General features: G+C 38.7%; 1 pseudogene; it reads left to right on the forward strand.

Annotated features, from left to right (window-relative positions):
• LOC104999596 overlaps positions 1-10,821 on the forward strand; it is a 15,861-nt pseudogene extending 5,040 nt beyond the window's left edge.
• The last annotated feature ends 13,123 nt before the right edge of the window (positions 10,822-23,944 follow it).

Raw genomic sequence — 23,944 nt, forward strand, 5'->3', positions numbered from 1 at the left:
AAAGAATACAATCAATCTGATTTTGGTGTTGACCATCTGGTGATGTCCCTGTGTAGAGTCTTCTCTTGTGTTGTTGGAAGAGGGTGTTTGCTATGACCTGTGCATTTTCTTGGCAAAACTCTATTAGTCTTTGCCCTGCTTCATTCCATATTCCAAGGCCAAATTTGCCTGTTACTCCAGGTGTTTCTTGACTTCCTACTTTTGCATTCTACTCCCCTATAATGAAAATGACATCTTTTTTGTGTATTAGTTCTAAAAGGTCTTGTAGGTCTTCATAGAACCCTTCAACTTGAGCTTCTTCAGCATTACTGGTTGGGGCATAGACTTGGATTACTGTGATATTGAATGGTTTTCCTTGGAAACGAACAGAGATCATTCTGTCATTTTTGAGATTGCATCCAAGTCCTGCATTATGGACTCTTTTGTTGACCATGATGGCTACTCCATTTCTTCTGAGGGATTCCTGCCTGCAGTAGTAGATATAATGGTCATCTGAGTTAAATACACCCATTCCAGCCCATTTGAGTTAGCTGATTCCCAGAATGTCAACATTCACTCTTGCCATCTCTTGTTTGACCACTTCCAATTTGCCTTGATTCGTGGACCTGACATTCCAGGTTCCTATGCAATATTGCTCTTTACAGCAATACCTTGCTTCTATCACCAGCCACATCCACAGCTGGGTATTGTTTTTGCTTTGCCTCCATCCCTTCATTCTTTCTGGAGTTATTTCTCCATGATCTAATGCCTAGTTTTCTGTGAGTATAGTTTCAGTGTGTCTGCCCTCTGATGCCCTCTTGCAACACCTACCGTCTTACTTGGGTTTCTCTTACCTTGGACGAGGGGTATCTCCTCATTGCTGCCCTTCCTGACCTTTAATGTGGGATAGCTCTTCTAGGCCCTCCTGCACCCATGCAGCCATGGCTCCTTGGACTTGGGGTTGGTCCTCCCAGCCGCCTCCACTGGCCTCGCGCGTGGGGTTTCTCCTCCCGGCCACCACCCCTGACCTCGGACGTGGGGTAACTCCTCTCATCACCGCCCCTGACCTCGGACTCGGGGTAGCTCCCCTCAGCCGTCCCCCTTGACCTCAGACGTCAGGTAGCTCCTCTCAGCTGTACAAAAAGATCTTCATGACCCAGATAATCACGACTGTGTGATCACTGACCTAGAGCCAGACACCCTGGAATGTGAAGTCAAGTGGGCCTTAGAAAGCATCACTACTAACAAAGCTAGTGGAGGTGATGGAATTCCAGTTGAGCTATTACAAATCATGAAAGATGATGCTGTGAAGGTGCTGCACTCAATATGCCAGCAAATTTGGAAAACTCAGCAGTGGCCACGGGACTGGAAAAGGTCAGTTTTCATTCCAATCCCAAAGAAAGGCAATGCCAAAGAATGCTCAAACTATCCCGCAATTGCTCTCATCTCACATGCTAGTAAAGTAATGCTCAAAATTCTCCAAGCCAGGCTTCAGCAATATGTGAACCGTGAACTTCCTGATGTTCAATCTGGTTTTAGAAAAGGCAGAGGAGCCAGAGATCAAGTTGCCAACATTCGCTAGATCATGGAAAAAGCAAGAGAGCTCCAGAAAAACATCTATTTCTGCTTTATTGACTATGCCAAAGCCGTTGACTGTGTGGATCACAATAAACTGGAAAATTCTGAAAGAGATGGGAATACCAGACCACCTGATCTGCCTCTTGAGAAATTTGTATGCAGGTCAGGAAGCAACAGTTAGAACTCAACATGGAACAACAGACTGGTTCCAAACAGGAAAAGGAGTACGTCAAGGCTGTATATTTTCACCCTGTTTATTTAACTTCTATGCAGAGTACATCATGAGAAACTCTGGACTAGAAAAAATACAAGCTGTAATCAAGATTGCTGGGAGAAATATCAATAACCTCAGATAGGCAGATGACACAACCCTTATGGCAGAAAGTGAAGAGGAATGAAAAAATCTCTGATGAAAGTGAAAGAGGAGGGTGAAAAATTCGGCTTAAAGCTCAACATTCAGAAAACGAACATCATGGTATCCGGTCCCATCACTTCATGGGAAATAGATGGGCAAACAGTGGCAGACTTTATCTTTTTGGGCTCCAAAATCACTGCAGATGGTGACTGCAGTTATGAAATTAAAAGACACTTACTCCTTGGAAGGAAAATTATGACCAACCTAGATAGCTTTTAAAAAGCAGAGACATTACTTTGCTAACAAAGGTTCGTCTAGTCAAGGCTATGGTTTTTCCTGTGGTCATGTAAGGATGTGAGAGTTGGACTGTGAAGAAGGCTGAGCACCGAAGAATTGATGCTTTTGAAGTGTGGTGTTGGAAAAGACTCTTGAGAGTCCCTTGGACTGCAAGGAGACCCAACCAGTCCATTCTGAAGGAGATCAGTCCTGGGACTTCTTTGGAAGGAATGATGCTGAAGCTGAAACTCCAGTACTTTGGCCACCTCATGCAAAGAATTGACTCATTGGAAAAGACTCTGATGCTGGGAGGGATTGGGGGCAGGAGGAGAAGGGGACGGCAGAGGATGAGATGGCTGGATGGCATCACTGACTCAGTGGATGTGAGTCTGAGTGAACTCCGGGAGTTGGTGATGGACAGGGAGGCCTGGCATGCTGCGATTCATGGGGTCGCAAAGAGTCGGACACAACTGAGCGACTCAACTGAACTGAACAACAATTAAGAACAGTAGTATAATCATCTTTAATAAGCATCGGCACTATTGTAAGGCTTACCTTCATCTTAGTGATATTTCAGGGTTCTCAGAAATAATCCTGTCTTCCAATTGACCCCTTCTTGGGATAAGTAACTTTTGATATGAAAAATATGGCACACTTAAAAGAGAATGTTCAGATAATTTGTATCAAATCAACAGTAGATAAGTAAGTCTTTTCATGAGTCTAACTATTTCCTCCTAGCATTAACCTCTAAAACTTTCTACAGAAAACCCTGGACTTGAATTTAGAATGCATTCACTCATAACACGATGTAGAAATTATCTTCTATACATGGTTCTGGTTCCACAGGTAGATGGCTAAATGCATGGTGAATATACTTTGAAATGCTTTTTTTATGCTTGACAAACTTTGCTCTAGAGAGGTTAACAACAACAACAATAAAATAAAAATACATGAAAATGTCTATAAAATGCATGGATATTTAAACAGATTTCCACACATTCAAGGATCTTGTCTTGTAGCTTCTTTTTCTCTCCCGGGAATTAATTACTTCTTGGCTTTGTCTTAGAAGCAGGTATTCTGGAGAGGCATACATGAGAAACATCCATTCTAGAGTGGGAAATTGTATTCCCCGCACTTGAAACCAAATCATGTGTGTCCACAATCTGTATATAAATCTGAGTTTCAAAGAAAATTTAATGGCATGTGATAGAAAGAGTGTCATATTTCTAGCATGGGTACCTGTAATGTATAGTCCACCTGTGGATTCATCTCAAAGAGAAAACTTCTATTTTCTTATTAATATTAAACTTTTCTGGAAATCTAAGACTGATTGCTTGTAAGTTAGAGCAGTGAGGGCATAAAATTAGTGGAAAACATTTCAAAATGCCTAAAATCAAAACCTTTTATTCCCCGTTCATCAGAGAGTAATGGAAGTAAACAGAAACTCTAATAGGATCCAGATGATTAATATCTGGAACATGTATGATGGTCAGCTTGGAACAAACTGAACATCTGGAGAGATATCTAAAGCACAAGAAGGGAAGCCTACATCAAACAATTTCTTTCTACATTCTGATCGTTATGTATTATTTTCTATTTATTTATGCTAAGAGTTATGAAGTGATAAGTTACTGAAATTTTTGTTTGCATTTCTTGATGACTAATCATTTTGAGAATTTTTAGAAACATTTTTATGGGTATATGTTTTCATTGGGAAATTTATTTTCAGGTTATTTGCACAATTTAAAAATATGAGTTCTGAGTTATCTTTTTGTTCAGTCGCCAAGTCATGTTTGACTCTTTGCGACTCCTGGACTGCAGCACACCAGTTTCCCTCTCCTTCACTGTCTCCCATTGTTCAGATTCGTGTTCACTGAATCAGTATCTTTAACTTAGTTGTTAATGATTTTTATGTATTCCAGACATATGTGTTTTGTCATATTTATTATACATATACAAAGCATGAGGTATTTGTATACAAAATGTTATGCAAGATTGATCCATTATACATAAACACAGTTTTCCGCTAGTCTGTGAATTTTCTTTAATTCTTCAAAGTCTTTCATTTTTTTGGTAGTTTTATGGTTTGTGCTTCTTATATCGTATCTAATAAATACTGATGAACTTCTAGATCTCTTTGCCTTTTCCTACTGTTCATGGGGTTCTCACAGCAAAAATACTGGAGTAATTAGCCAATCCCTCCTCCAGACTACCTTATCTTCTGAGAAATCTGTATTCAGGTCAAGGAGCCACAGTTAGAATTGGACATGGAAGAACAGAGTGGTTTAAAACTGGCAAAGGAGTATGTCAAGTCTGTATATTGCCAGCATGCTGGTACAACTTATATGCAAGCACATCATGAGAAATCTGGGCTGGACAAATCACAAACTGGAATCAAGATTGCTGGGAGAAAAAATCAACAATCTCAGATATGTGGCAGAAAGTGAAGAGGAGCTACAGAGACTCTTGGTGAAAGAGGAGAGTGAAAATGCTCGCTTAAAACTCACCATTCAAAAAACTACAATTATGGCACCTGGTCCCATCACTTCATGGCAAGTAGATGGGTAAACAATGGAAACAGTGACAGATTTTATTTTCTTGAGTTCCAAAGTCATTGTGGATGGTGACTATAGACATGAAAATAAAAGACACTAGCTCCTTGGAAAGAAAACTATGACAAATCTAGTCAATGTATTAAAAAGCAGAGGCATTACTTTGCCAACAAAAGTCCATATAGTCAAAGCTTTGGTTTTAAAGTAGTCATGTTCAGATGTGAGAGTTGGATTATAAAGTAGGCTGAAGGCCAAAGAATCATTGCCTTCAAATTGTGGTGCTGGAGAAGACTCTTTAAAGTCCCTTGAACAGCAAGGAGATCAAACCAGTCAAGCCTAAAGGAAATCAACCCTGAATATTCATTCGAAGGACTGACAGGGAAGCTCTAATACTTTGGCCACCTGATGCGAGAATACAACTCATTGGAAAAACTCTGACCCTGGGAAAGATTGAAGACAAAAAGAGAAGGGGACAGCAGAGAATGAGATAGCTAGGTAGTATCACTGACTCAATAGAGGTGAATTTGAGCAAACCTCTGGAGTTTGTCCCACTAAGGACATTGGTGCCTAGCATGCTGCAGTCCATGGCATTGCAAAGAGTCCACCAAGACATACCAACTGAACAACAACCTCACAATAAAAATACTTCTAGAATTTTTATGGTTTTAGGTTTTCCATCTAGTTCACTGACTTATTTTGCATTAATATTAGTGTATAATGTGAAGTATTACTGAGGTTCATTTTTTTTGCAAGTGGATATCATATTGATCCAGCATTTGTTGAAAGATCTATTATTTCCACACTGAATTTCTTTGATATATTTGTTGGGAAATTCATACATTTAGATTTTTATGAACATTCTAATATGTTTAAATAGCACATAACTGTTTTGTGGTAATTTTATACTATGTCTTGAATTCAAGTAGAATAAATCTTTTTTTGAGAGTGATTTTCTACCATGAGCTTCCAGACCAAACCAAGTCTCTAAAAGATCAACAAGACTAAGAAATGGATCACTTAACTCAGAAATCTGATTTTCTGTGTAGGTTAGTAAATGCTTTGTATTGTAGGATTCACCTGTATAAAATACAATTCATCTGTATAAAAATTCCCCCAGATATGGCCATATGATTTCTGTAATTTGGTTTTGTTATCATGTTGCTGTTGGTTTGCTCACTCAGTCAAGTCAGACTCTTTGTGACCCTGTGGACTGTAGCCCACCAGACCCCTCTGTCCATGGGATTTCCCAGGCAAGAGTACTGCAGTTGGTTGCCATTTCTTTCTCACAGAGATTCTAGAATTCAGTAAGTTTGTGGCTTGATTACTGTCATTCTAGGCCTTATATGTGAATTCTGAAAAAGTTTCCATATAAGCAATTGCATCTTTCCATCCTCATGAAGGCATAAAAATAGCTGTTAAATACCAGTGAAATACTGACCTCTTTGTCCCTCAGGCTCATATAATGGAAAAATTGCTGGGGTCATAGCTAAGTTAGTGCACACATGGCCTTGAGCACAAGAGAATCCTAAAGTACTTCTTCCTATCCATCCAAGTAGAAACCACGGCCATACACTGGTGTAACTAATCATGACCTGAGATACAGGTATAATAGAAACATGACAGAATCTGTTCTACTGGGGCTCTCATAAAATCCAAAGACACAGAAAATCATATTTGTTGTGTTTTTGGTCATCTACATTGTCTTTATGGTAGGAAATGTGCTCACTATGGTCACCATCACCACCAGCTGTTTATTAGGTTAACCTATGTACTAGTTCCTGACCCATCTCTCTTTTGTTGACACCTGCTATTCCTGTGTCACTATTTCCAAACTGACCATATATTCACTCTATGAAAACAAAATCAGCCCTTTCAATGAGTGCATGATGCAGATCTTTGGGGAACATGTCTTTGCAGGTGCTGATGTCATCCTACTTATTGTGATGGCCTATGACCCTGTGCAGCATCTGCAAGCCCTTGCACTATACGACCATCATGAATCAGTGGCTGTGTGGACTGCTAGTGGGAGTGGCATGGGTGGGAGGCTTTCTTCATTCATCCATAGAGCTCCTCTTCATCATCAGATTACCCTTCTGTGGCCCTGCTGTTATAGATCAAAAACAGTCTAGGACTACTCTTAAATATTTGGTATTTTATTAAAACCAAATTGGAGCCAGTTTCACAAGCTTGATTATTGTATATGTATTCATAAGGTTTCATCCCAGTAAAATAAATTAAAGAAATTAAAAAATATAGTGATGAAGCTTCCCTGGTAGTTCAGTGGTTAAGAATGTGACTGCTAATGCAGGGGACACTATTTGACCCCAGTCCAGGAGGATTCCACATGCTGAAGGGCAACTAAGGCTGCTTGCCATACTATGGAGCTCACACACCACAACTACTGAAGCCTAAGTGCCTAGAGCCTGTGCTCCTCAACAAGAGAAGCCATCACAGTGAGAAGCCTACATACTACCACAAAGAGTAGTCCCAGCCTGCCACAATCAGAAAAAACCCACACACAGCAATAAAGTTGCAATGTAGCAAAAATTAATTAATTAAAAATAAATGCACAAAAAAAAGCAAAGATAAAACAGTGATATTCAGCAGTAATTTTTACAGCAATACAAAAAGGCGAGCACTTATATTATCTTCATTTTACAGGTGGGTAAACAAACGAAAGGAGTGCATTCCAAAACAGAAATATTGAAGAACATGTAACAGGAATCTAACTGACATCTCAGATCATGCACTTAAGTGCTGTGAGAGATGGCCAAGGCAATGATGATGGAAGGGGAGCATAACTATACTAATTAATATTTATTGATTTAGGGACTTGAAAGACTATCTATCCATTTCCCTGTCCACATACATACATACATAGGCATATATATATATATATATGTTGTGTATATATATATATATATTTTTAACATGTGCACACATATAAATAATATTCATACATTTAATTAGTTATATAAGGTGTATATATATATATATTTATGTTCATTAACTATAATTCTAACAATTATATGAAAAATATAATATATATACCCCAAATATATATAATAACTTGCAATTATTTTCTCTCATTCTAAGGGTTGTCTTTTCATTTTGTTTATGGGTTCCCTTGTGGTACAAAAACTAAAATTTAACGAGATTTCATTCATTTATTTTTGCTTTTATTTTCATTACTCTAGGAGGTGGATCCAAAAAGATCTTGCTGTGATTTATGTCAAAGAGTTTTCTGGTTATGTTTTCCTCTAAGAGTTTTATAGTGTCTGGCCTTACATTTAAGTTTTTAATCCATTTTGAGTTTATTTTCGTGTATGGTTTTAGGAAGTGTTCTAATTTCATTGTCCAGTTTTCCCAGCACTACTTATTGAGGAGACTTTTTTCTCCATTATATATTCTAGCTTACTTTGTCATAAGTTAGGGGACCATAGGTGCATGGGTGTGTCTCTGTGCTTTCTATTCTTTTTTCATTGACATCTATTTAAATGCTGAAGAGGGTGGGAAGAAAATGGAACCCTCCAACACTGTTGACAGGAAGGTAAATTTATGCAGTAGCTATGGGGAACAGTATGGAGGTTCCTTCAGTTCAGTTTAGTCACTCAGTCATGTCCGACTCTTCCTGACCCCATGAACAACAGCACGCCAGGCCTCCCTGTCCATCACCAACTCCCAGAGTCCACCCAAACCCATGTCCATTGAGTTGGTGATGCCATCTAACCATCTCATCCTTTGTCGTCCCGTTCTCCTCCTGCCCTCTATCTTTCCCAGCATCAGGGTCTTTTCAAATGAGTCAGTTCTTCACATCAGGTAGCCAAAGTATGGGAGTTTCAGCTTCAGCATCATTCTGTCCAAGGAATATTCAGGACTGATTTCCTTTAGGATGGACTGGTTGGATCTCCTTACTGTCCAAGGGACTCTCAAGAGTCTTCTCCAACACCATAGTTCAAAAACATCAATTCTTTGGTGCTCAGCTTTCTTGATAGTCCAACTCTCACATCCATAGATGACTACTGGAAAAACCATAGCCTTGACTAGATGGACCTTTGTGGACAAAGTAATGGCTCCACTTTTTAATATGCTGTCTAGGTTGGTCATAACTTCCCTTCCAAGGAGTAAGAGTCTTAATTTCATGGCTACAATCACCATCTGCAGTGATTTTGGAGTCCCAAAAAATAAAGTTATCCACTGTTTCCACTGTGTCCCCATCTATTTGCTATGAAGTGATGGGACTGGATGCCATGATCTTCGTTTTTTGAATGTTGAGCTTTAAGCCAACTTCTTCACTCTCCTCTTTCACTTTCATCAAGAGGCTCTTTAGTTCTTCTTCACTTTCTGCCATAAGGGTGGTGTCATTTGCATATCTGAGGTTATTGATATTTCTCCCATCAATCTTGATTCCAGCTTGTGCTTCCTCCAGCCCAGCATTTCTCATGATGTAAGCTAAAAATAGAACTACCTTATGATTCATAAATCCCACACTTGTGCATACATTTAGGAAAAAACAATTTAAGAAGATACACGCATCACAATATCCATTACAGCACTATTTATAATAGTCACGACATGGAAGCAATATAACGTCCATCGATAGAGGAATGGATAAAGAAGTTGTGGTACAAATATACAATGGAATGTCACTCAACCATGCTGTGCTGTGCTTAGTTGCTCAGTCCTGTCTGACTCTTTTTAAACCCATTGAATGTAGCCCACCAGGCTCCACTGTCCAGGGGATTCTCTAGGCAAGAATACTGGAGTGGGTTTTCATGCCTTCCTCCAGGGGATCTTCCCAACCCAGGGATCGAATACAGGTCTCCCTCATTGCAGACAGATTCTTTACTGTCTGAGCCACCAGGGAAGCCCACTCAGTCATAAAAAGAACAAAATAAACAATTTTTAAAAAGTCCTTTCAGTGTTTGTTTTGCCCAGTCAAAAAGATAGGCCTTTTCTAGATATAAGAGCAGTGGCCAGAGATTTCCTCTTTTGCTAAATGCTTAGGTATTTGCCATAGCTGTTTTTGATGTCATGGATTCTGAGGAAGTGTCAGTTACATGATGATCTTCCTTTATTGATGTCTTACTTCATGTTCAGTGTTTCAAAAATATAAATTACAAGCACTCTACATCCATACCCAGATTGACATTTTATCAGAAAAAAAAAAAACTTGAGAAATTTGTAGATCAAATTAAGAGACAATAAGTGTACATTGTTGAACAAAAAATTTTAAAGTTTCAAAAAAAAATTAAAAAACAAAAACAAAATAATGCTATTTGGATCAACATGGATGGACCTAGAGATTGCCATACCGAGTAAAGTAAGTCAAACAAAGAAAAATATCATATTATATCACTTCAAAGCAGATCAGTCCCTCAGTCATGTCCAACTCTTTGCAACCCCATGAATCGCAGTACGCCAGGCCTTCCTGTCCATCACCAACTCCCGGAGTTCACTCAGACTCACATCCATCGAGTCAGGGATGCCATCCAGCCATCTCATCCTCTGTCGTCCCCTTCTCTTCTTGCCCCCAATCCCTCCCAGCATCAGAGTCTTTTCCAATGAATTAACTCTTCACATGAAGTGGCCAAAGTACTGGAGCTTCAGCTTTAGCATCATTCCTTCCAAAGAAATCCCAGGGCTGACCTCCTTCAGAATGGACTGGTAGAGGGTATAAATAAACTTATTTATAAGCCAGAAGTAGAGTCATGGATGTAGAAAATAAATTTATGTTTACCAGGGAATAAGGAGCGGCAGGGATAATTCGGGAGCTTGGGATTTACATGTACACACTACCATATATAAACTAGATAGCTAAAAAGGACATGTTGTATAGCACAGGGAACTACTCAATACTCTGTTATGGCCTATATGGGAAAATAATCTAAACAAAAAGAGTGGATATATGTATATACATAACAGATTCACTTTTCTATATACCTGAAACCAACAGAACATTGTAAACTGACAACGTACCAATATATTTCAAAACGTCAAAACAACACACACATACACAAAACCAATGCTTGATGGATATCTTCAGTTTGATTTTCCTTCCATTATAACTGTAACTTGTATTCTCTGAATAAAATAAAATCAAAAAATATTTCAATAATACAAAAAATGAATTAAAGATACATAGAATGAAAGGAAGTAAAAAAAAAAAATATTGCTGGCAAACGTATGTGGTTGCCATTAATTAAAAACAGACATTTGAGTAATTATATTTAAAATTCATTTATGATAACAATAGCACATACTAGATTTTGTTATGTATGCAATCCTGAACCCTTATGACAAGCCAATAACATAGAAATAATTTTAATTTCCATTTTATAGACAAACACTGAGGCCTATAAGTCCATCTATCTTTCCTGAAGTTACAGGTCTATGAGGTGATAGAACAAGGATTTGGATTCACCAAGACTGAATCCAAACCTAATGCTCTTAATCATTATATTTTATTCCCCATTTCAAAGCTAGAATAAAACCAGTTCATGACCACTTCATCAATTCCTAATGTTTCTTGTGTTTTAGTTCACATTGCAGATGTTTAAATAAAGTGGAAGAGTCATTTATTATAGATTAGAGATAAGGAAGACATATGGAACTGTTTTGAAACCTTCCTTCTTATATTTCTTAGCAGAACAATCTCGAGGATGAGTTTACTCTGGGAACTTCAGAGAATTGCTATTTGTTCTGAATTTGCTTTTTGTATGTTTTTGAAAGACATATTCAACTTTATAATATATTTGAGACATAACTGAGATAGCAAAAAAGCACTGGAAACATATCAGGAATTCTACTTCTTCGTGAGAGAAATGAAATTATACTTAGAATTGAGAGTTTCTCCTTTAGGTGAATCACTTTTGAGGGCAGATGACTATGAACAATTATATACTCTGTTTATATTAATAGCATCTTCCAAAAATCATTTAAAATTACACCATTTCCCCTATTTAATTTGGCTGCAATTACTTCTGAACCACATAAAAACTTTTAAGTTTTCTTTCCCTGTATAACATCTTATTCTATTATCTAAACTTTATGTTTTCATCTGCATGTGAGCTTATTTTCTTTTCTGTTTTATCTCTTACATTTGTTCATCCATTCAATCATCTGAAGTACAAATAACCACAAACCCCTGTATAGTAAGTGTATGTGTCTTTGCCTGTTTGTGTACTGGAATGAGGGATATTTAGACTAGATGAGCCTGTAACAAAATTATGGCACTTCTCTTCTCTTTTATACATATGGGCCTCTTAACGCATCACATGAAACTTTTGAGACACCAGTTTAGACACCGAACTTTGCAATGTCCCAAAAGGTACAAATATATTAAAATTAAAAAAAAAAAAAACCCTTCATGTTTATTTTTACTCTGTTGATGATGTACAGGGAAGCCTGGTGTCTTGCAGTCCATGGGGTTGCAAAGAGTTGGACACAACTGAGAGACTTAACTGAACTGAACCGATTGAAAAATAAACGTTGACAGGGGATCATGATTAGAATTGGCACGTTTGGTCCATGAAAGAATGAGAAGCCTTGGCATTCATCTTGCCTGTGAATTAAAAAAAATAATAATAATAAAGCAAAGCATACTTTGATTTTAATTATGCTACTCCCACAAGAGTCAAACATTGTCATATATAATAATTTGTACAGATTCACTAAAACCATGACTCAATAAACAGTCAATCCAGCCCCACAACTCATCTTTTGCTTTTTGAGATAATTCTGACATGTCTTAACTTTCTCATGGCATTTTTCACTCCTGTATTCCTCAGTGTGTAGATGAGTGGATTGAGGAAGGGTGTTCCAATTGTGTAAAATACTTCCACAATCTTGTTCATGGGGAATGTGGCTGGGGGCCGAGTATATATAAATATAAACGGACAAAGAAGTGCAAGTGGAGAGGGACTTTTTCCTCCCTTCTGCACTGTGAATGCAAAATAACAATGTAAGAGATCATCAGAATTCTAAAACTGCTTGCACAAATTGCCCCGCTATTAATCACCACCAGTAAGTTCATCACATAAATATCCATGCAGGCAAGTTTCAACAGTGGCTACATATCACAGCAATGGTGATCAATCAAATTGGATCTGCAGAAGGACAATCTAAAGGCCAGAATAATCTGAGCCATAGAATGTGTAAAAGACCCTATTCATGCAAGAACAATCAGGATGATGCAGACTTGCCGCCTTATGATGGTTGCATAATTCAAGGGCTTATAGATGGCCACATACCAATCCATGGCCATAAGGACCAGGACAAAGATCTCCATGCATCCAAATAAATGCAGTGCAAAGATCTGAGTCAGGCACTCATTGTAAGACATGCTTTTCTTTGCATACAGGGCATCCATGATTAATCTGGGGCTATTGAAGTTGGAAAGCAGGTATCAACCAAAGAAAAATGAAATAGGAAGAAGTACATGGGGCTCCCAAGTGTCTGGCTGAATTTTTATGGTCATAATAATAAGCAAATTACCCATCAACATTCCTGCAGAGAAAATGAAGAAGATTACAAATACCATTTTCTGTCTCTTAGGATCTTGAATCAATCCTAACAATATGAACTCGATTACATTGTTATTTTGCTGCATTGATTCATGTGGAGAGGGCAAAGCTCTGCTGAGAAAATATCTGCAGGAGAAAAGAAGAAAGAAAATGGCATGAATGCTACATGTGTGATAAGTCACTTTAGTCATGTCCCACTCTGTGATCCCATGGACTGTAGTCGCCAGGGCCCTCTGTCCATGGAATACTCCAGGCAGGAATACTGGAATGGCTTGCTATTTCCTTCTCCAGGGGATCTTCCTGACACAGGGACTAAACCAGTGTCTGTCTCCTGCTTTGGCAGGTGGCTCTTTACCACTAGAGCGATAGAGCCCTAATAGGTACACATGATCATGGGACTGCCACCTTCCAATGCATACCCATTATCTGCAGTGCAATGTTTTATCTGAATTAAATGGAATTCATAATACTCACTCAACCTGTTTCTTAAAGTCATCTGAAAATAATATTAAAAGAAATTAAAATAATAAAAAAGTAAATAATTCTTCAAATGCCATGAATATTAGTTTGAGTTACTTTGCAAGAGTGAATAACTTTTTCACTGTAGCTTATCTTCAATTTCTATCAAGGACATATTGATATTTAGTACAGTTCAGTTCAGTTCAGTTGCTCAGTCGTGTCTGACACAGTGAACCCATGAATTGCAGCACACCAGGCCTCCCTGTCCATCACCAACTCCCAGAGTTCACCCAGACTCACATCCATCGAGTCAGTGATGCCATCCAGCCATTTCATCCTGTCATCCTCCTACCCTCAATCCCTCCCAGCATCAGAGTCTTTTCCAATGAGTCAACTCTTCGCATCAGGTGGCCAAAAAATTGGAGTTTCAGCTTCAGCATCAGTCATTCCAAAGAACATCCAGGACTGATCTCCTTTAGAATGGACTGGTTGGATCTCTTTACAGTCCAAGGGACACTCAAGAGTCTTCTCCAGCACCACAGTTCAAAAGCATCAATTCTTCGGCGCTCAGCTTTCTTCACAGTCCAACTCTCACATCCATACATGACCACTGGAAAAAGCATAGCCTTGACTAGATGGACTATTGTTGGCAAAGCAATCTCTCTGCTTTTTAATATGCTATCTAGGTTGGTCATAACTCCTACCAAGGAGTAAGCATCTTTTAATTTCACGGCTGCAATCACCAACTACAGTGAACTGGAGCCCTAAAAAATAAACTCTGACACTCTTTCCAATGTTTAGCCATCTATTTCCCATGAAGTGATGGGACCAGATGCCATGATCTTCGTTTTCTGAATGTTGAGCTTTAAGCCAACTTTTTCACCCTCCTCTTTCACTTTCATCAAGAGGCTTTTTAGTTCTCTTAACTTTCTGACGTAAGGGTGGTGCCATCTGCATATAGGAGGTTACTGATATTTCTCTCAGCAATCTTGATTCCAGCTTGTGCTTCTTCCAGACCAGCGTTTCTCATGATGTACTCTCCATATAAGTTATATGAGCAGGGTGACAATATACAGCTTTGACGTTCTTCTTTTCCTATTTGGGACCAGTCTGTTTGTTGTTCCGTGTCCAGTTCTAACTGTTGCTTCCTGACCTGCATATAAATTTCTCAAAAGGCAGGTCAGGTGGTCTGGTATACCCATCTCTTTCAGAATTTTCCACAGTTTATTGTGATCCACACACTCAAAGGCTTTGGCATAGTCAATAAAGCAGGAATAGATGTTTTTCTGGAACTCTCTTGCTTTTTCCGTGATCCAGTGGATGTGGGAAATTTGATCTATGGTTCCTCTGCCTTTTCTAAAACCAGCTTGAACATATGGAATTTCACGGTTCACGTATTGCTGAAGTCTAGCTTGGAGAATTTTGAGCGTTACTTTACTAGTTTATGAGATGAGTGCAATTGTGCAGTAGTTTCAGCATTCTTTGGGACTGGAATGAAAACTGATCTTTTCCAGTCCTGTGGCCACTGCTGTTTTCCAAATTTGCTGGCATATTAAGTGCAGCACTTTCACAGCATCATCTTTCAGGATTTGAAATAGGTCAACTGGAATTCCATCACCTCCACTAGCTTTGTTGGTAGTGATGTTTTCTAAGGCCCACTTGACTTCACATTCCAGCATGTCTGGCTCTAGGTGAGTGGTCACACCATCGTGATTTTCTGGGTCGTGAAGATTTTTTTGTACAGTCCTTCTGTGTATTCTTGCCACCTCTTCTTAATATCTTCTGCTTCTGTTAGGTCCATACCATTTCTGTACTTTACCAAGCCCATCTTTGCATGAAATGTTCCCTTAGTATCTCTAATTTTCTTGAAGAGATCTAGTCTTTCCCGTTCTGTTGTTTTCCTCTATGTCTTTGCATTATTGCTGAGGAAGGCTTTTTTATCTCCTTTTTCTATTCTTTGGAACTCTGCATTCAGATACTTACATATTTCCTTTTATCCTTTGCCTTTCACTTCTCTTATTTTCACAGCTATTTGTAAGGCCTCCGCAGACAGACATTTTGCTTTTTTTTCATTTCTCTTCCATGGGGATGGTCTTGATCTCTGTCTCCTGTACAATGTCATGAACCTTCATCCATAGTTCATCAGGCACTCTATCTATCTGATCTAGGCCCTTAAATCTATTTCTCACTACCACTGTATAGTCATAGGGGATTTGATTTAGGTCATACCTGAATGGTCTAGTCGTTTTCCCTACTATCTTCAATTTAAGTCTGAATTTGGTAATAAGGTGTTCATGATCTGAGCCACAGTCAGCTCCTGGTCTTGTTTTTGTTGACTGTATAGAGCTTCTCCCTCTTTGCCTGCAAAGAATATAGTCAATCTGATTTTGGTCTTGACCATCTGGTGATGTCCATGTGTAGAGTCTTCTCTTGTGTTGTTGGAAGAGAGTGTTTCTATGACCAGTGTGTTCTCTTGGCAAAACTCCATTAGCCTTTTCCTGCTTCATTCCTTATTCCAAGCCAGATTTGCCTGTTACTCCAGGTGTTTCTTGACTTCCTACTTTTGTGTTCCAGTTCCCTATAATGAAAAGGACATCTGTTTTGGCTGTTAGTTCTAAAAGGTCTTGTAGGGCTTCATAGAACCATTCAAATTCAGCTTCTTCAGCATTACTGGTTGGGTCATAGTCTTGGATTACTGTGATATTGAATGGTTTGCCTTGGAAACCAATACAGATCATTCTGTCATTTTTGAGATTGCATCTAAGTACTGCATTTTGGACTCTTTTGTTGACCATGATGGCTACTCCATTTCTCCTAAGGGATTCCTTCCCACAGCAGTATATTTAATGGTCATCTAAGTTAAATTCACCCATTCCAGTCCATTTTAATTTGCTGATTCCTAGAATGTCGACATTCACTCTTGACATCTCCTGTTGGACTACTTCCAATTTGCCTTGATTTATGGACCTGACATTCCAGGTTCCTATGCAATATTGCCCTTTACAGCTTCGGACCTTGCTTCTATCACCAGTCACACCCACAACTGGGTATTGTTTTCGCTTTGGCTCCGTCCCTTCATTCTTTCTGGAGTTATTTCTCCACTGATCTCCAGTAGCATATTGGGTACCTACCAACCTGGGGAGTTCCTCTTTCAGTATCTTATCATTTTGCCTTTCATACTGTTCATGGGTTTCTCAAGGCAAGAATACTGAAGTGGTTTGCCATTCCCTTCTCCAGTGGACCACATTCTGTCAGACCTCTCCACCATGACCCGCCCATCTTGGGTGGCCCCACACGTCATGGCTTAGTTTCACTGAGTTAGACAGGTCTGTGGTCCATGTGATTGGATTGACTAGTTTTCTGTGATTTTTGTTTGTGTGTCTGCCCTCTTGCAACACCTGCCGTCTTACTTGGGTTTCTCTTACCTTGGACGTGGGGTATCTCTTCACCACTGCTCCAGCAAAGCACAGCCACTGCTCCTAACCTTTCACAAGGGGTGTCTCCTCACAGCCACCCCTCCCGACCTTGAAGGTGGAGTAGGTCCTCTTGGCCCTCCTGCACCTGCGCAGCCACCGCTCCTTGGACATGGGGTTGCTCGTCTCAGGCAACACCCCTGATCTCGGCCATGGGAAAGCTCCTCCCAGCCACTGCCCCTGATCTCAGTCATGGGGTAGCTCCTGTCAGACGCCGCCCCTGACCTTGGTCAAGGGGTAGCTCCTCTCAGCCACACTTCTGCGCAGTTCGTGTCAGCCAGTGCGCTTCTGCCACCCAGTCCATCACAGCAATGTTCCCTATTGCATAAGTAGAGAAATTGTTTACCTAATTTACGCAATATGCTGTCACATCTTCAACAAAATGTCCAGTGATAAAATACTCTTCTAGTCAATATTGCTTTGAGTAATGATTGTCAAAACATTTCAGAATGTCTTTCATAATAAAACCTGAAGATTCTTGAGAATCTCTTGGACAACAAAGAGATCAAACTAGTCAATCCTAAAGGAAATCAGTCCTGAATATTCATTGGAAGGACTGATGCTGAAGTTGAAGCTCCAATACTTTGGCCACCTGATGAGAAGAACTGACTCACTGAAAAGACCCTGATGCTGGGAAAGATTGAGGGCAGGAGGAGAAGAGGATAACAGAGGATAAGATGCTTGGATGGCATGACCGACTCAAAGAACAAGAGTTTGAGTAAACTCTGGGAGATAGAAAAGGACAGGGAAGCCTGGTGTGCTGCAGTGGTAAAGAGTCAGATATAATTTAGTTACTGAACTACAACAAAGCACACATAAAAATATATGCACATAAACACACTGCATTACACACATATAAACCTATGATAGTAGACTGAGTGGAGAGAAAAAAAAAAAGCATAAAATTTTAGCAATGAGTACACAGCCAGTTGATCCAGTCTATCATTAAATTTATTTTAATCTGTTGTCTTGACTAAGTTTAATTTTTCTTCAGTTCAGTCACTCCATTCTGTCCAAGTCTTTGTGACCCCATGGACCACAGTACGCCAGGCCTCCTTGTCCATCACCAACTCCCGGAGTTCATCCAAACTCATGTCCATCAAGTCAGTGATGCCATCCAGCCATCTCATCCTCTGTCATCCCCTTCTCCTCCTGCCCCCAATCTCTCCCAGCATCAGGGTCTTTTCCAATGAGTCAACTCTTCGCATGAGGTGGCCAAAGTATTGGAGTTTCAGCTTTAGCATCAGTCCTCCCAATGAATACCCAGGACTGATCTCGTTTAGGATGGACTGATTGGATCTCCTCACAGTCCAAGGGACTCTCAAGAGTCTTTTCACAGCTCAAAAGCATCAATTCTTCGGCTCTCAGCCTTCTTTACAGTTCAACTCTCACATCTATACATGACCACTGGAAAAACCATAGCCTTCACTAGATGGACCTTTGTTGCAAAAGTAATGTCTCTACTTTTGAATATGCTATCTAGGTTGGTCATAACTTTTCTTCCAAGGAGTAAGCATTTTTTAGTTTCATGGCTGCAGTCACCATCTGCAGTGATTTTGGAGCCCCCCAAAAATAAAGTCTGACACTGTTTCCCCATCTATTTCCCAAGAAGTCTGCTGGAGTCCAGCTCCAGCAACCAGGGAATCAGTCTGAAGGGATGGGAGGTGTCAGTGAGTCACAATTCAGCCTCTCATTCATTTTTCTTGACTGCATATTTATTTCAAGCTTAAGATTCTCTTTTATACTTTTACAGAAGCATTAGGTCAGAGGTTTGACATTTTCAGTTCCCCCTGACCCAAATTTGTTGTCTTATAAATCATTGCTGCCCCTCAAAAGGAGTTCCTGCCTCAGTGATTCTCTTTTCTACTTCTTCTCATGTGTCCTTGTGAATACACTGTAGCTCATGTTAATGTCTGGGCTACATACCACATCCCTCAGTTTATTTTTTTCTTTCTAAATCCTGTTTGTCCCTAGTATCCTGAGCTCATTTTCTCTACAAAGCCTTCTAACCACTAATATCTCCAAAATTCCTAATCTCTATAAGCTATAGTAAAATATGCTAACATTACAACATTCCTTAAATCTTTAGCTTCTAACTCTTTTAATTATTCCTAAGCCCTAAATTCAGTAAACTCCTTTGCCATAAACATTTCCCTCACAAATAGGTTTCAGATAACAATCCCTCCCATGGCCTCAAGCTGCGGCCTACATGCTCATCCTGGAACACTTTTTTGTAAAGGTCCTTGAATGAATGTCAATGACTAATTTTATAAATTATTCTCTGAGCACAGCTGCAGAAGGCTTTGTGCTTTCTCATGCTCCTCTCAAGAACCATAAGAACCTTAATTCTTTTCAGTCAACTCAGCCGAGGAGAGGAAAAAACAAGTCAGAATCACAAGACATAACTCCTTCATCCCGGGCCCGTGCCTGTGGGACAAGGAGAGGGAGTTGGGGCTGTGCCTCCATTTTGTCAGTAATGCCTAATGAGGCCCCCGACAGAAGTCATGGGACCAGATGCCATGATCTTAGTTTTCTGAATGTTGAGCTTTAGGCCAACTTTTTCACCCCCCTCTTTGACTTTCAACATGAGGCTTTTTAGTTCCTCTTCACTTTCTGCCATAAAGGTGGTGTCATCTGCATATCTGAGGTTACTGATATTTCTCCTGGCAATCTTGATTCCAGCTTGTGCTTCTTCCAGCCCAGCATTTCTCATGATGTACTCTGCATAGAAGTTAAATAAGCAGGGTGACAATATACAGCCTTGACGTACTCCTTTTCCTATTTGGAACCAGTCTGCTGTTCCATGTCCAGGTCTAACTGTTGCTTCCTGACCTGCATAAAGATTTCTCAAGAGGCAGGTCAGGTGGTCTGGTATTCCCATCTCTTTCAGAACTTTCCACAGTTTATTGTGATCCACACAGTCAAAGGCTTTGGCATAGTCAATAAAACAGAAATAGATGTTTTTCATGAACTCTCTTGCTTTATCCATGATCCAGCGAATGTTGTCAATTTGATCTCTTGTTCCTCCGCCTTTTCTAAAACCAGCTTGAACATCTTTACAATTTTAATATTTTTCAATTTTAATGTGGTTTCTTTTAGGATTTTAAGTCTTCATTGGATTTATCACAATATTGCTTCTGTTTTGTTTTGTTTTTCCCCGCTGCAATGCTTGTGTAATCTTAGCTCCTGACCAGGATCAAACCCACACCCCCTACATTGGAAGGCACAATCTTAACCACTGGGCCACCAGGAAAGTCTCCAGATGTTGACAATCTTAAATTCAGCTCATTTTTTTTTTTTAAATTTTATTCTTCAAATTATACTATATTGTTCAAAGTTAAATTTAAACTCAGGGATTCACTGTGTCTAAAATGAAGGAAAAATTTCAAAAATGAACATATACCATATTCAGAACTTTTAAAAAATATTTCAGGTTTATGGTTAAGTACTAGGAATTTATAAAGTAAACCCAGAAATCTACAAGTAATACCTGTAACTTTTCAGTTGAATTCTTGTAATGTATATTTTTAATGGCCTATACTGTCACCTCAAGTAAGGGAAGATAAAAATAAAGAGAGCATTTTTTCATATCTAGCTGTATGCTAATCACTGAACAATCTGTCTTATGTGCCTTTATAGTCTCCAAACAAGCAGGCAGTAACAGATTATATATGCCCAAGTGGTAAAGTATATTTACAACTCACATGCCAGACAAAAGCATAATTTTAAATATAAATAGATTTCATTTATTAATCTTAGAAAAAATAATTAATGGGCAAAAGAATCCACTTTAACAAAGACTCTTCTTGCTATACAACTAAACATAGGTAAAGATGCTTAATTTCATTCACAGTTAAATACATTCAAATTAAATATCAAATTAGGTAACATTTTAACCCATTTTTTAATAAAGCAATCTTTGTGATGCAGTCTGTTGATATATAGCATTGACAAGTTGTGGGTTGTAGTCAATCTAGACATCTTTGTTAGGAGGCTAACTATGCTCAGTCTCTTAAGGGATGATTTTCAGCATCTATAATATTACAACTGCACTCAGCATATGGGTCTAGTGGTTCCATTGCCTGCAGATACTTTTACTCACAGAGTCAAAGGCCATCATTGCAACCTTTTATCTGAGAGCAAAAGATGAGACTGGTTTTAAAATCTATGTGAAGGGAACTGAATAAATAAGAGGTGGCAGTTTTATTTATACCAGTTGTTAAGTCATTATTGGAAACATAACAGGGATTTCCCTGGTGGTCCAGTGGTTAAGACTTTGACTTCTAATGCAAGGAGTGGGGATTTTATCCCTGGTCAGGTAGCTAAGAACCTATATGCCTCGTGACCAAAACACCAAAACATAAAAAAAAGAAGAAGAAATATTGTAACAAAGTAAATAAGCATTTAAAAAGTGGTCAGCATCAAAAAAAATCTTAAAAAAAAAAAAAGCAACTACACGTGCAATGGCCTGTAAAGTAGATTTTAAAGTAAACAAAATAGGAGGACAGCATTGTATGTTAGGAAGTTAAGTGTTAAGTAAGGATAGGAATTTTTGTTCATAAAGTATTGAATTTGAATGCCTAAAAAAGAGTAGTGTCTTAACCAGTATCTGTTGAGTGAATGGAAGCTTTAAGAAAATAACCTATACATAGTCTAGTAGTGTTTCACACTATACTATATTCAGATGCTATTGAGGTTTTTAAGATCTTACCAGGTTTGTAGGAATTCATGCAGAAGTTAGGATGTTCACTTGCTCTTTTTTCATCCCAAGGCAATTTGGATACCCTTGACTCAGAAGAAAAATCATTTTAAATGATCTTAAAAAACTTTTCATCTGGAACAGGAACTCCTTGATCTCACAAGGAGACTTAGGTCCTCACCAGCATGCCAAAAGACAGACTAAGTGGATTCCAGATTCACCCACACTTTCTGAAAGCCACCCTCACACAAGACTTTGACCAGGAAAGTACTTCTCTTTTGCCTCCCTGGAGGAGTACATAAACATGAATGATGCAAAATATAGAATTCTGCAGAAGGTGATTCCCTAAAGTATCCCTTCCCTACCAATTAAGAGAAATGAACCACATGTGATAAACAACTTAATTTTCAATTTTTCTTATTACTTATGGAAAAAAATGTGGTTTATACCTTCAATTGAAGATGTTTACATGGGCCCTAAATGACATATTTGGACTAGAATAAAAACAAAGATGGTCTTCCAAAACACACATCTTGTTTACTGATATCATTCTTCAAGTAATGAATCAAGACTTCTGAAAAAAAAACTGGCATACTTCACTCTGTATAATAGGCTCCAGTTTCATCCATCTCATTAGAACAGTATACTAACGCATATATATGGAATTTAGAAAGATGGTAACAATAACCTGGTGTACAAGACAGCAAAAGAGACACTGATGTATAGAACAGTCTTATGGACTCTGTGGGAGAGGGAGAGGGTGGGAAGATTTGGGAAAGTGACATTGAAACATGTAGAATATCATGTAAGAAACGAGTTGCCAGTCCAGGTTCGATGCGCGATACTGGATGCTTGGGGCTGGTGCACTGGGACGACCCAGAGGGATGGTATGGGGAGGGAGGAAGGATGAGGGTTCAGGATGGGGAACACATGTATGCCTGTGGCGGATTCATTTTGATATTTAGCAAAACTAATACAATTATGTAAAGTTTAAAAATAAAATAAAATAAAATAAAAAAGAAATAGAATTGCTCTTGCATAAATACTAAGATATATGCAAAAGATTATTGATTTCAGCATAGTTTGAAATAATAAAAAATTTTAAACAAAACAAAAAAAAAAAACTGGCAGATTCTAGGTCTGTAGTAAGGAATGTAAACATGAACCAGAGCATCTTGCAGCAACAGAAAGTAAGGAAATGCTAAAACACACACATCTGCACAGTGATGAGAATAAGCCAAAGGAACACAGAAGTCAAAGAAAAGATGCCCCCCAGTGCCCAAACTGGAAAAACAGTTCAGCAACAAAGCAAATAACAGACAACTGAAATGTAATCCAAAGTATAAAATAAATACCCATGAGTTATAATGATATAAATAACTGGACCAATTACTAGATAGAGGAAAATACACAAAATTCCAAATAATTTATGCAGATACTTTGTCCTCAGTTGCTCCAATTTTTCAGTGTCAGCTGAGCACACATTTAAGTTACTTCACTCTGAAGACAACACTATGGAATTAGGGAAAGGAGTAAATTTATAATGAATAAATATGACAAATACTACCTGAGTCAGATGATCAAATTTAACACCAACAGTGGTAAGTCACATTGAGAGTATGTACCCACTGATATGATATGATGAAAGTGGAACTTTATGTCTCTGGTCTTTCTCCCAATAACCATAAATCTGCTCTAATGGCAAATTAAATATCAGAAAACCCCAATGCAAAATTTTATACAAAATATCTGCCTAGCCCTTAAAACTATCAAGGACAAGACAAGCCAGAGAAATTTTCATTGTTTGGAGGAGCTGGAGAAAACTTAACAACTGAATGTAAGATGGTTTCCTGAATCAGATTCTGGAGGATAAATACAGCATCAATAAAAACTAATAAATCTAATTAATTTACAGATTTTAATTAAAGTTAATGTAATATCAGTGGTTAGATAGTGGTGATGAATGCACCATACTAATGAAAGGTTGTTACTAAACGAAAAGACGCCAGAATTCTTGGCCTCTGGAGGAGAAGAATTCAATCTGGGGC

The sequence above is a fragment of the Bison bison genome, unplaced genomic scaffold, assembly GCF_000754665.1.
Source record: "Bison bison bison isolate TAMUID 2011002044 unplaced genomic scaffold, Bison_UMD1.0 scf7180017864355, whole genome shotgun sequence".
Lineage (NCBI taxonomy): Eukaryota > Metazoa > Chordata > Mammalia > Artiodactyla > Bovidae > Bison > Bison bison.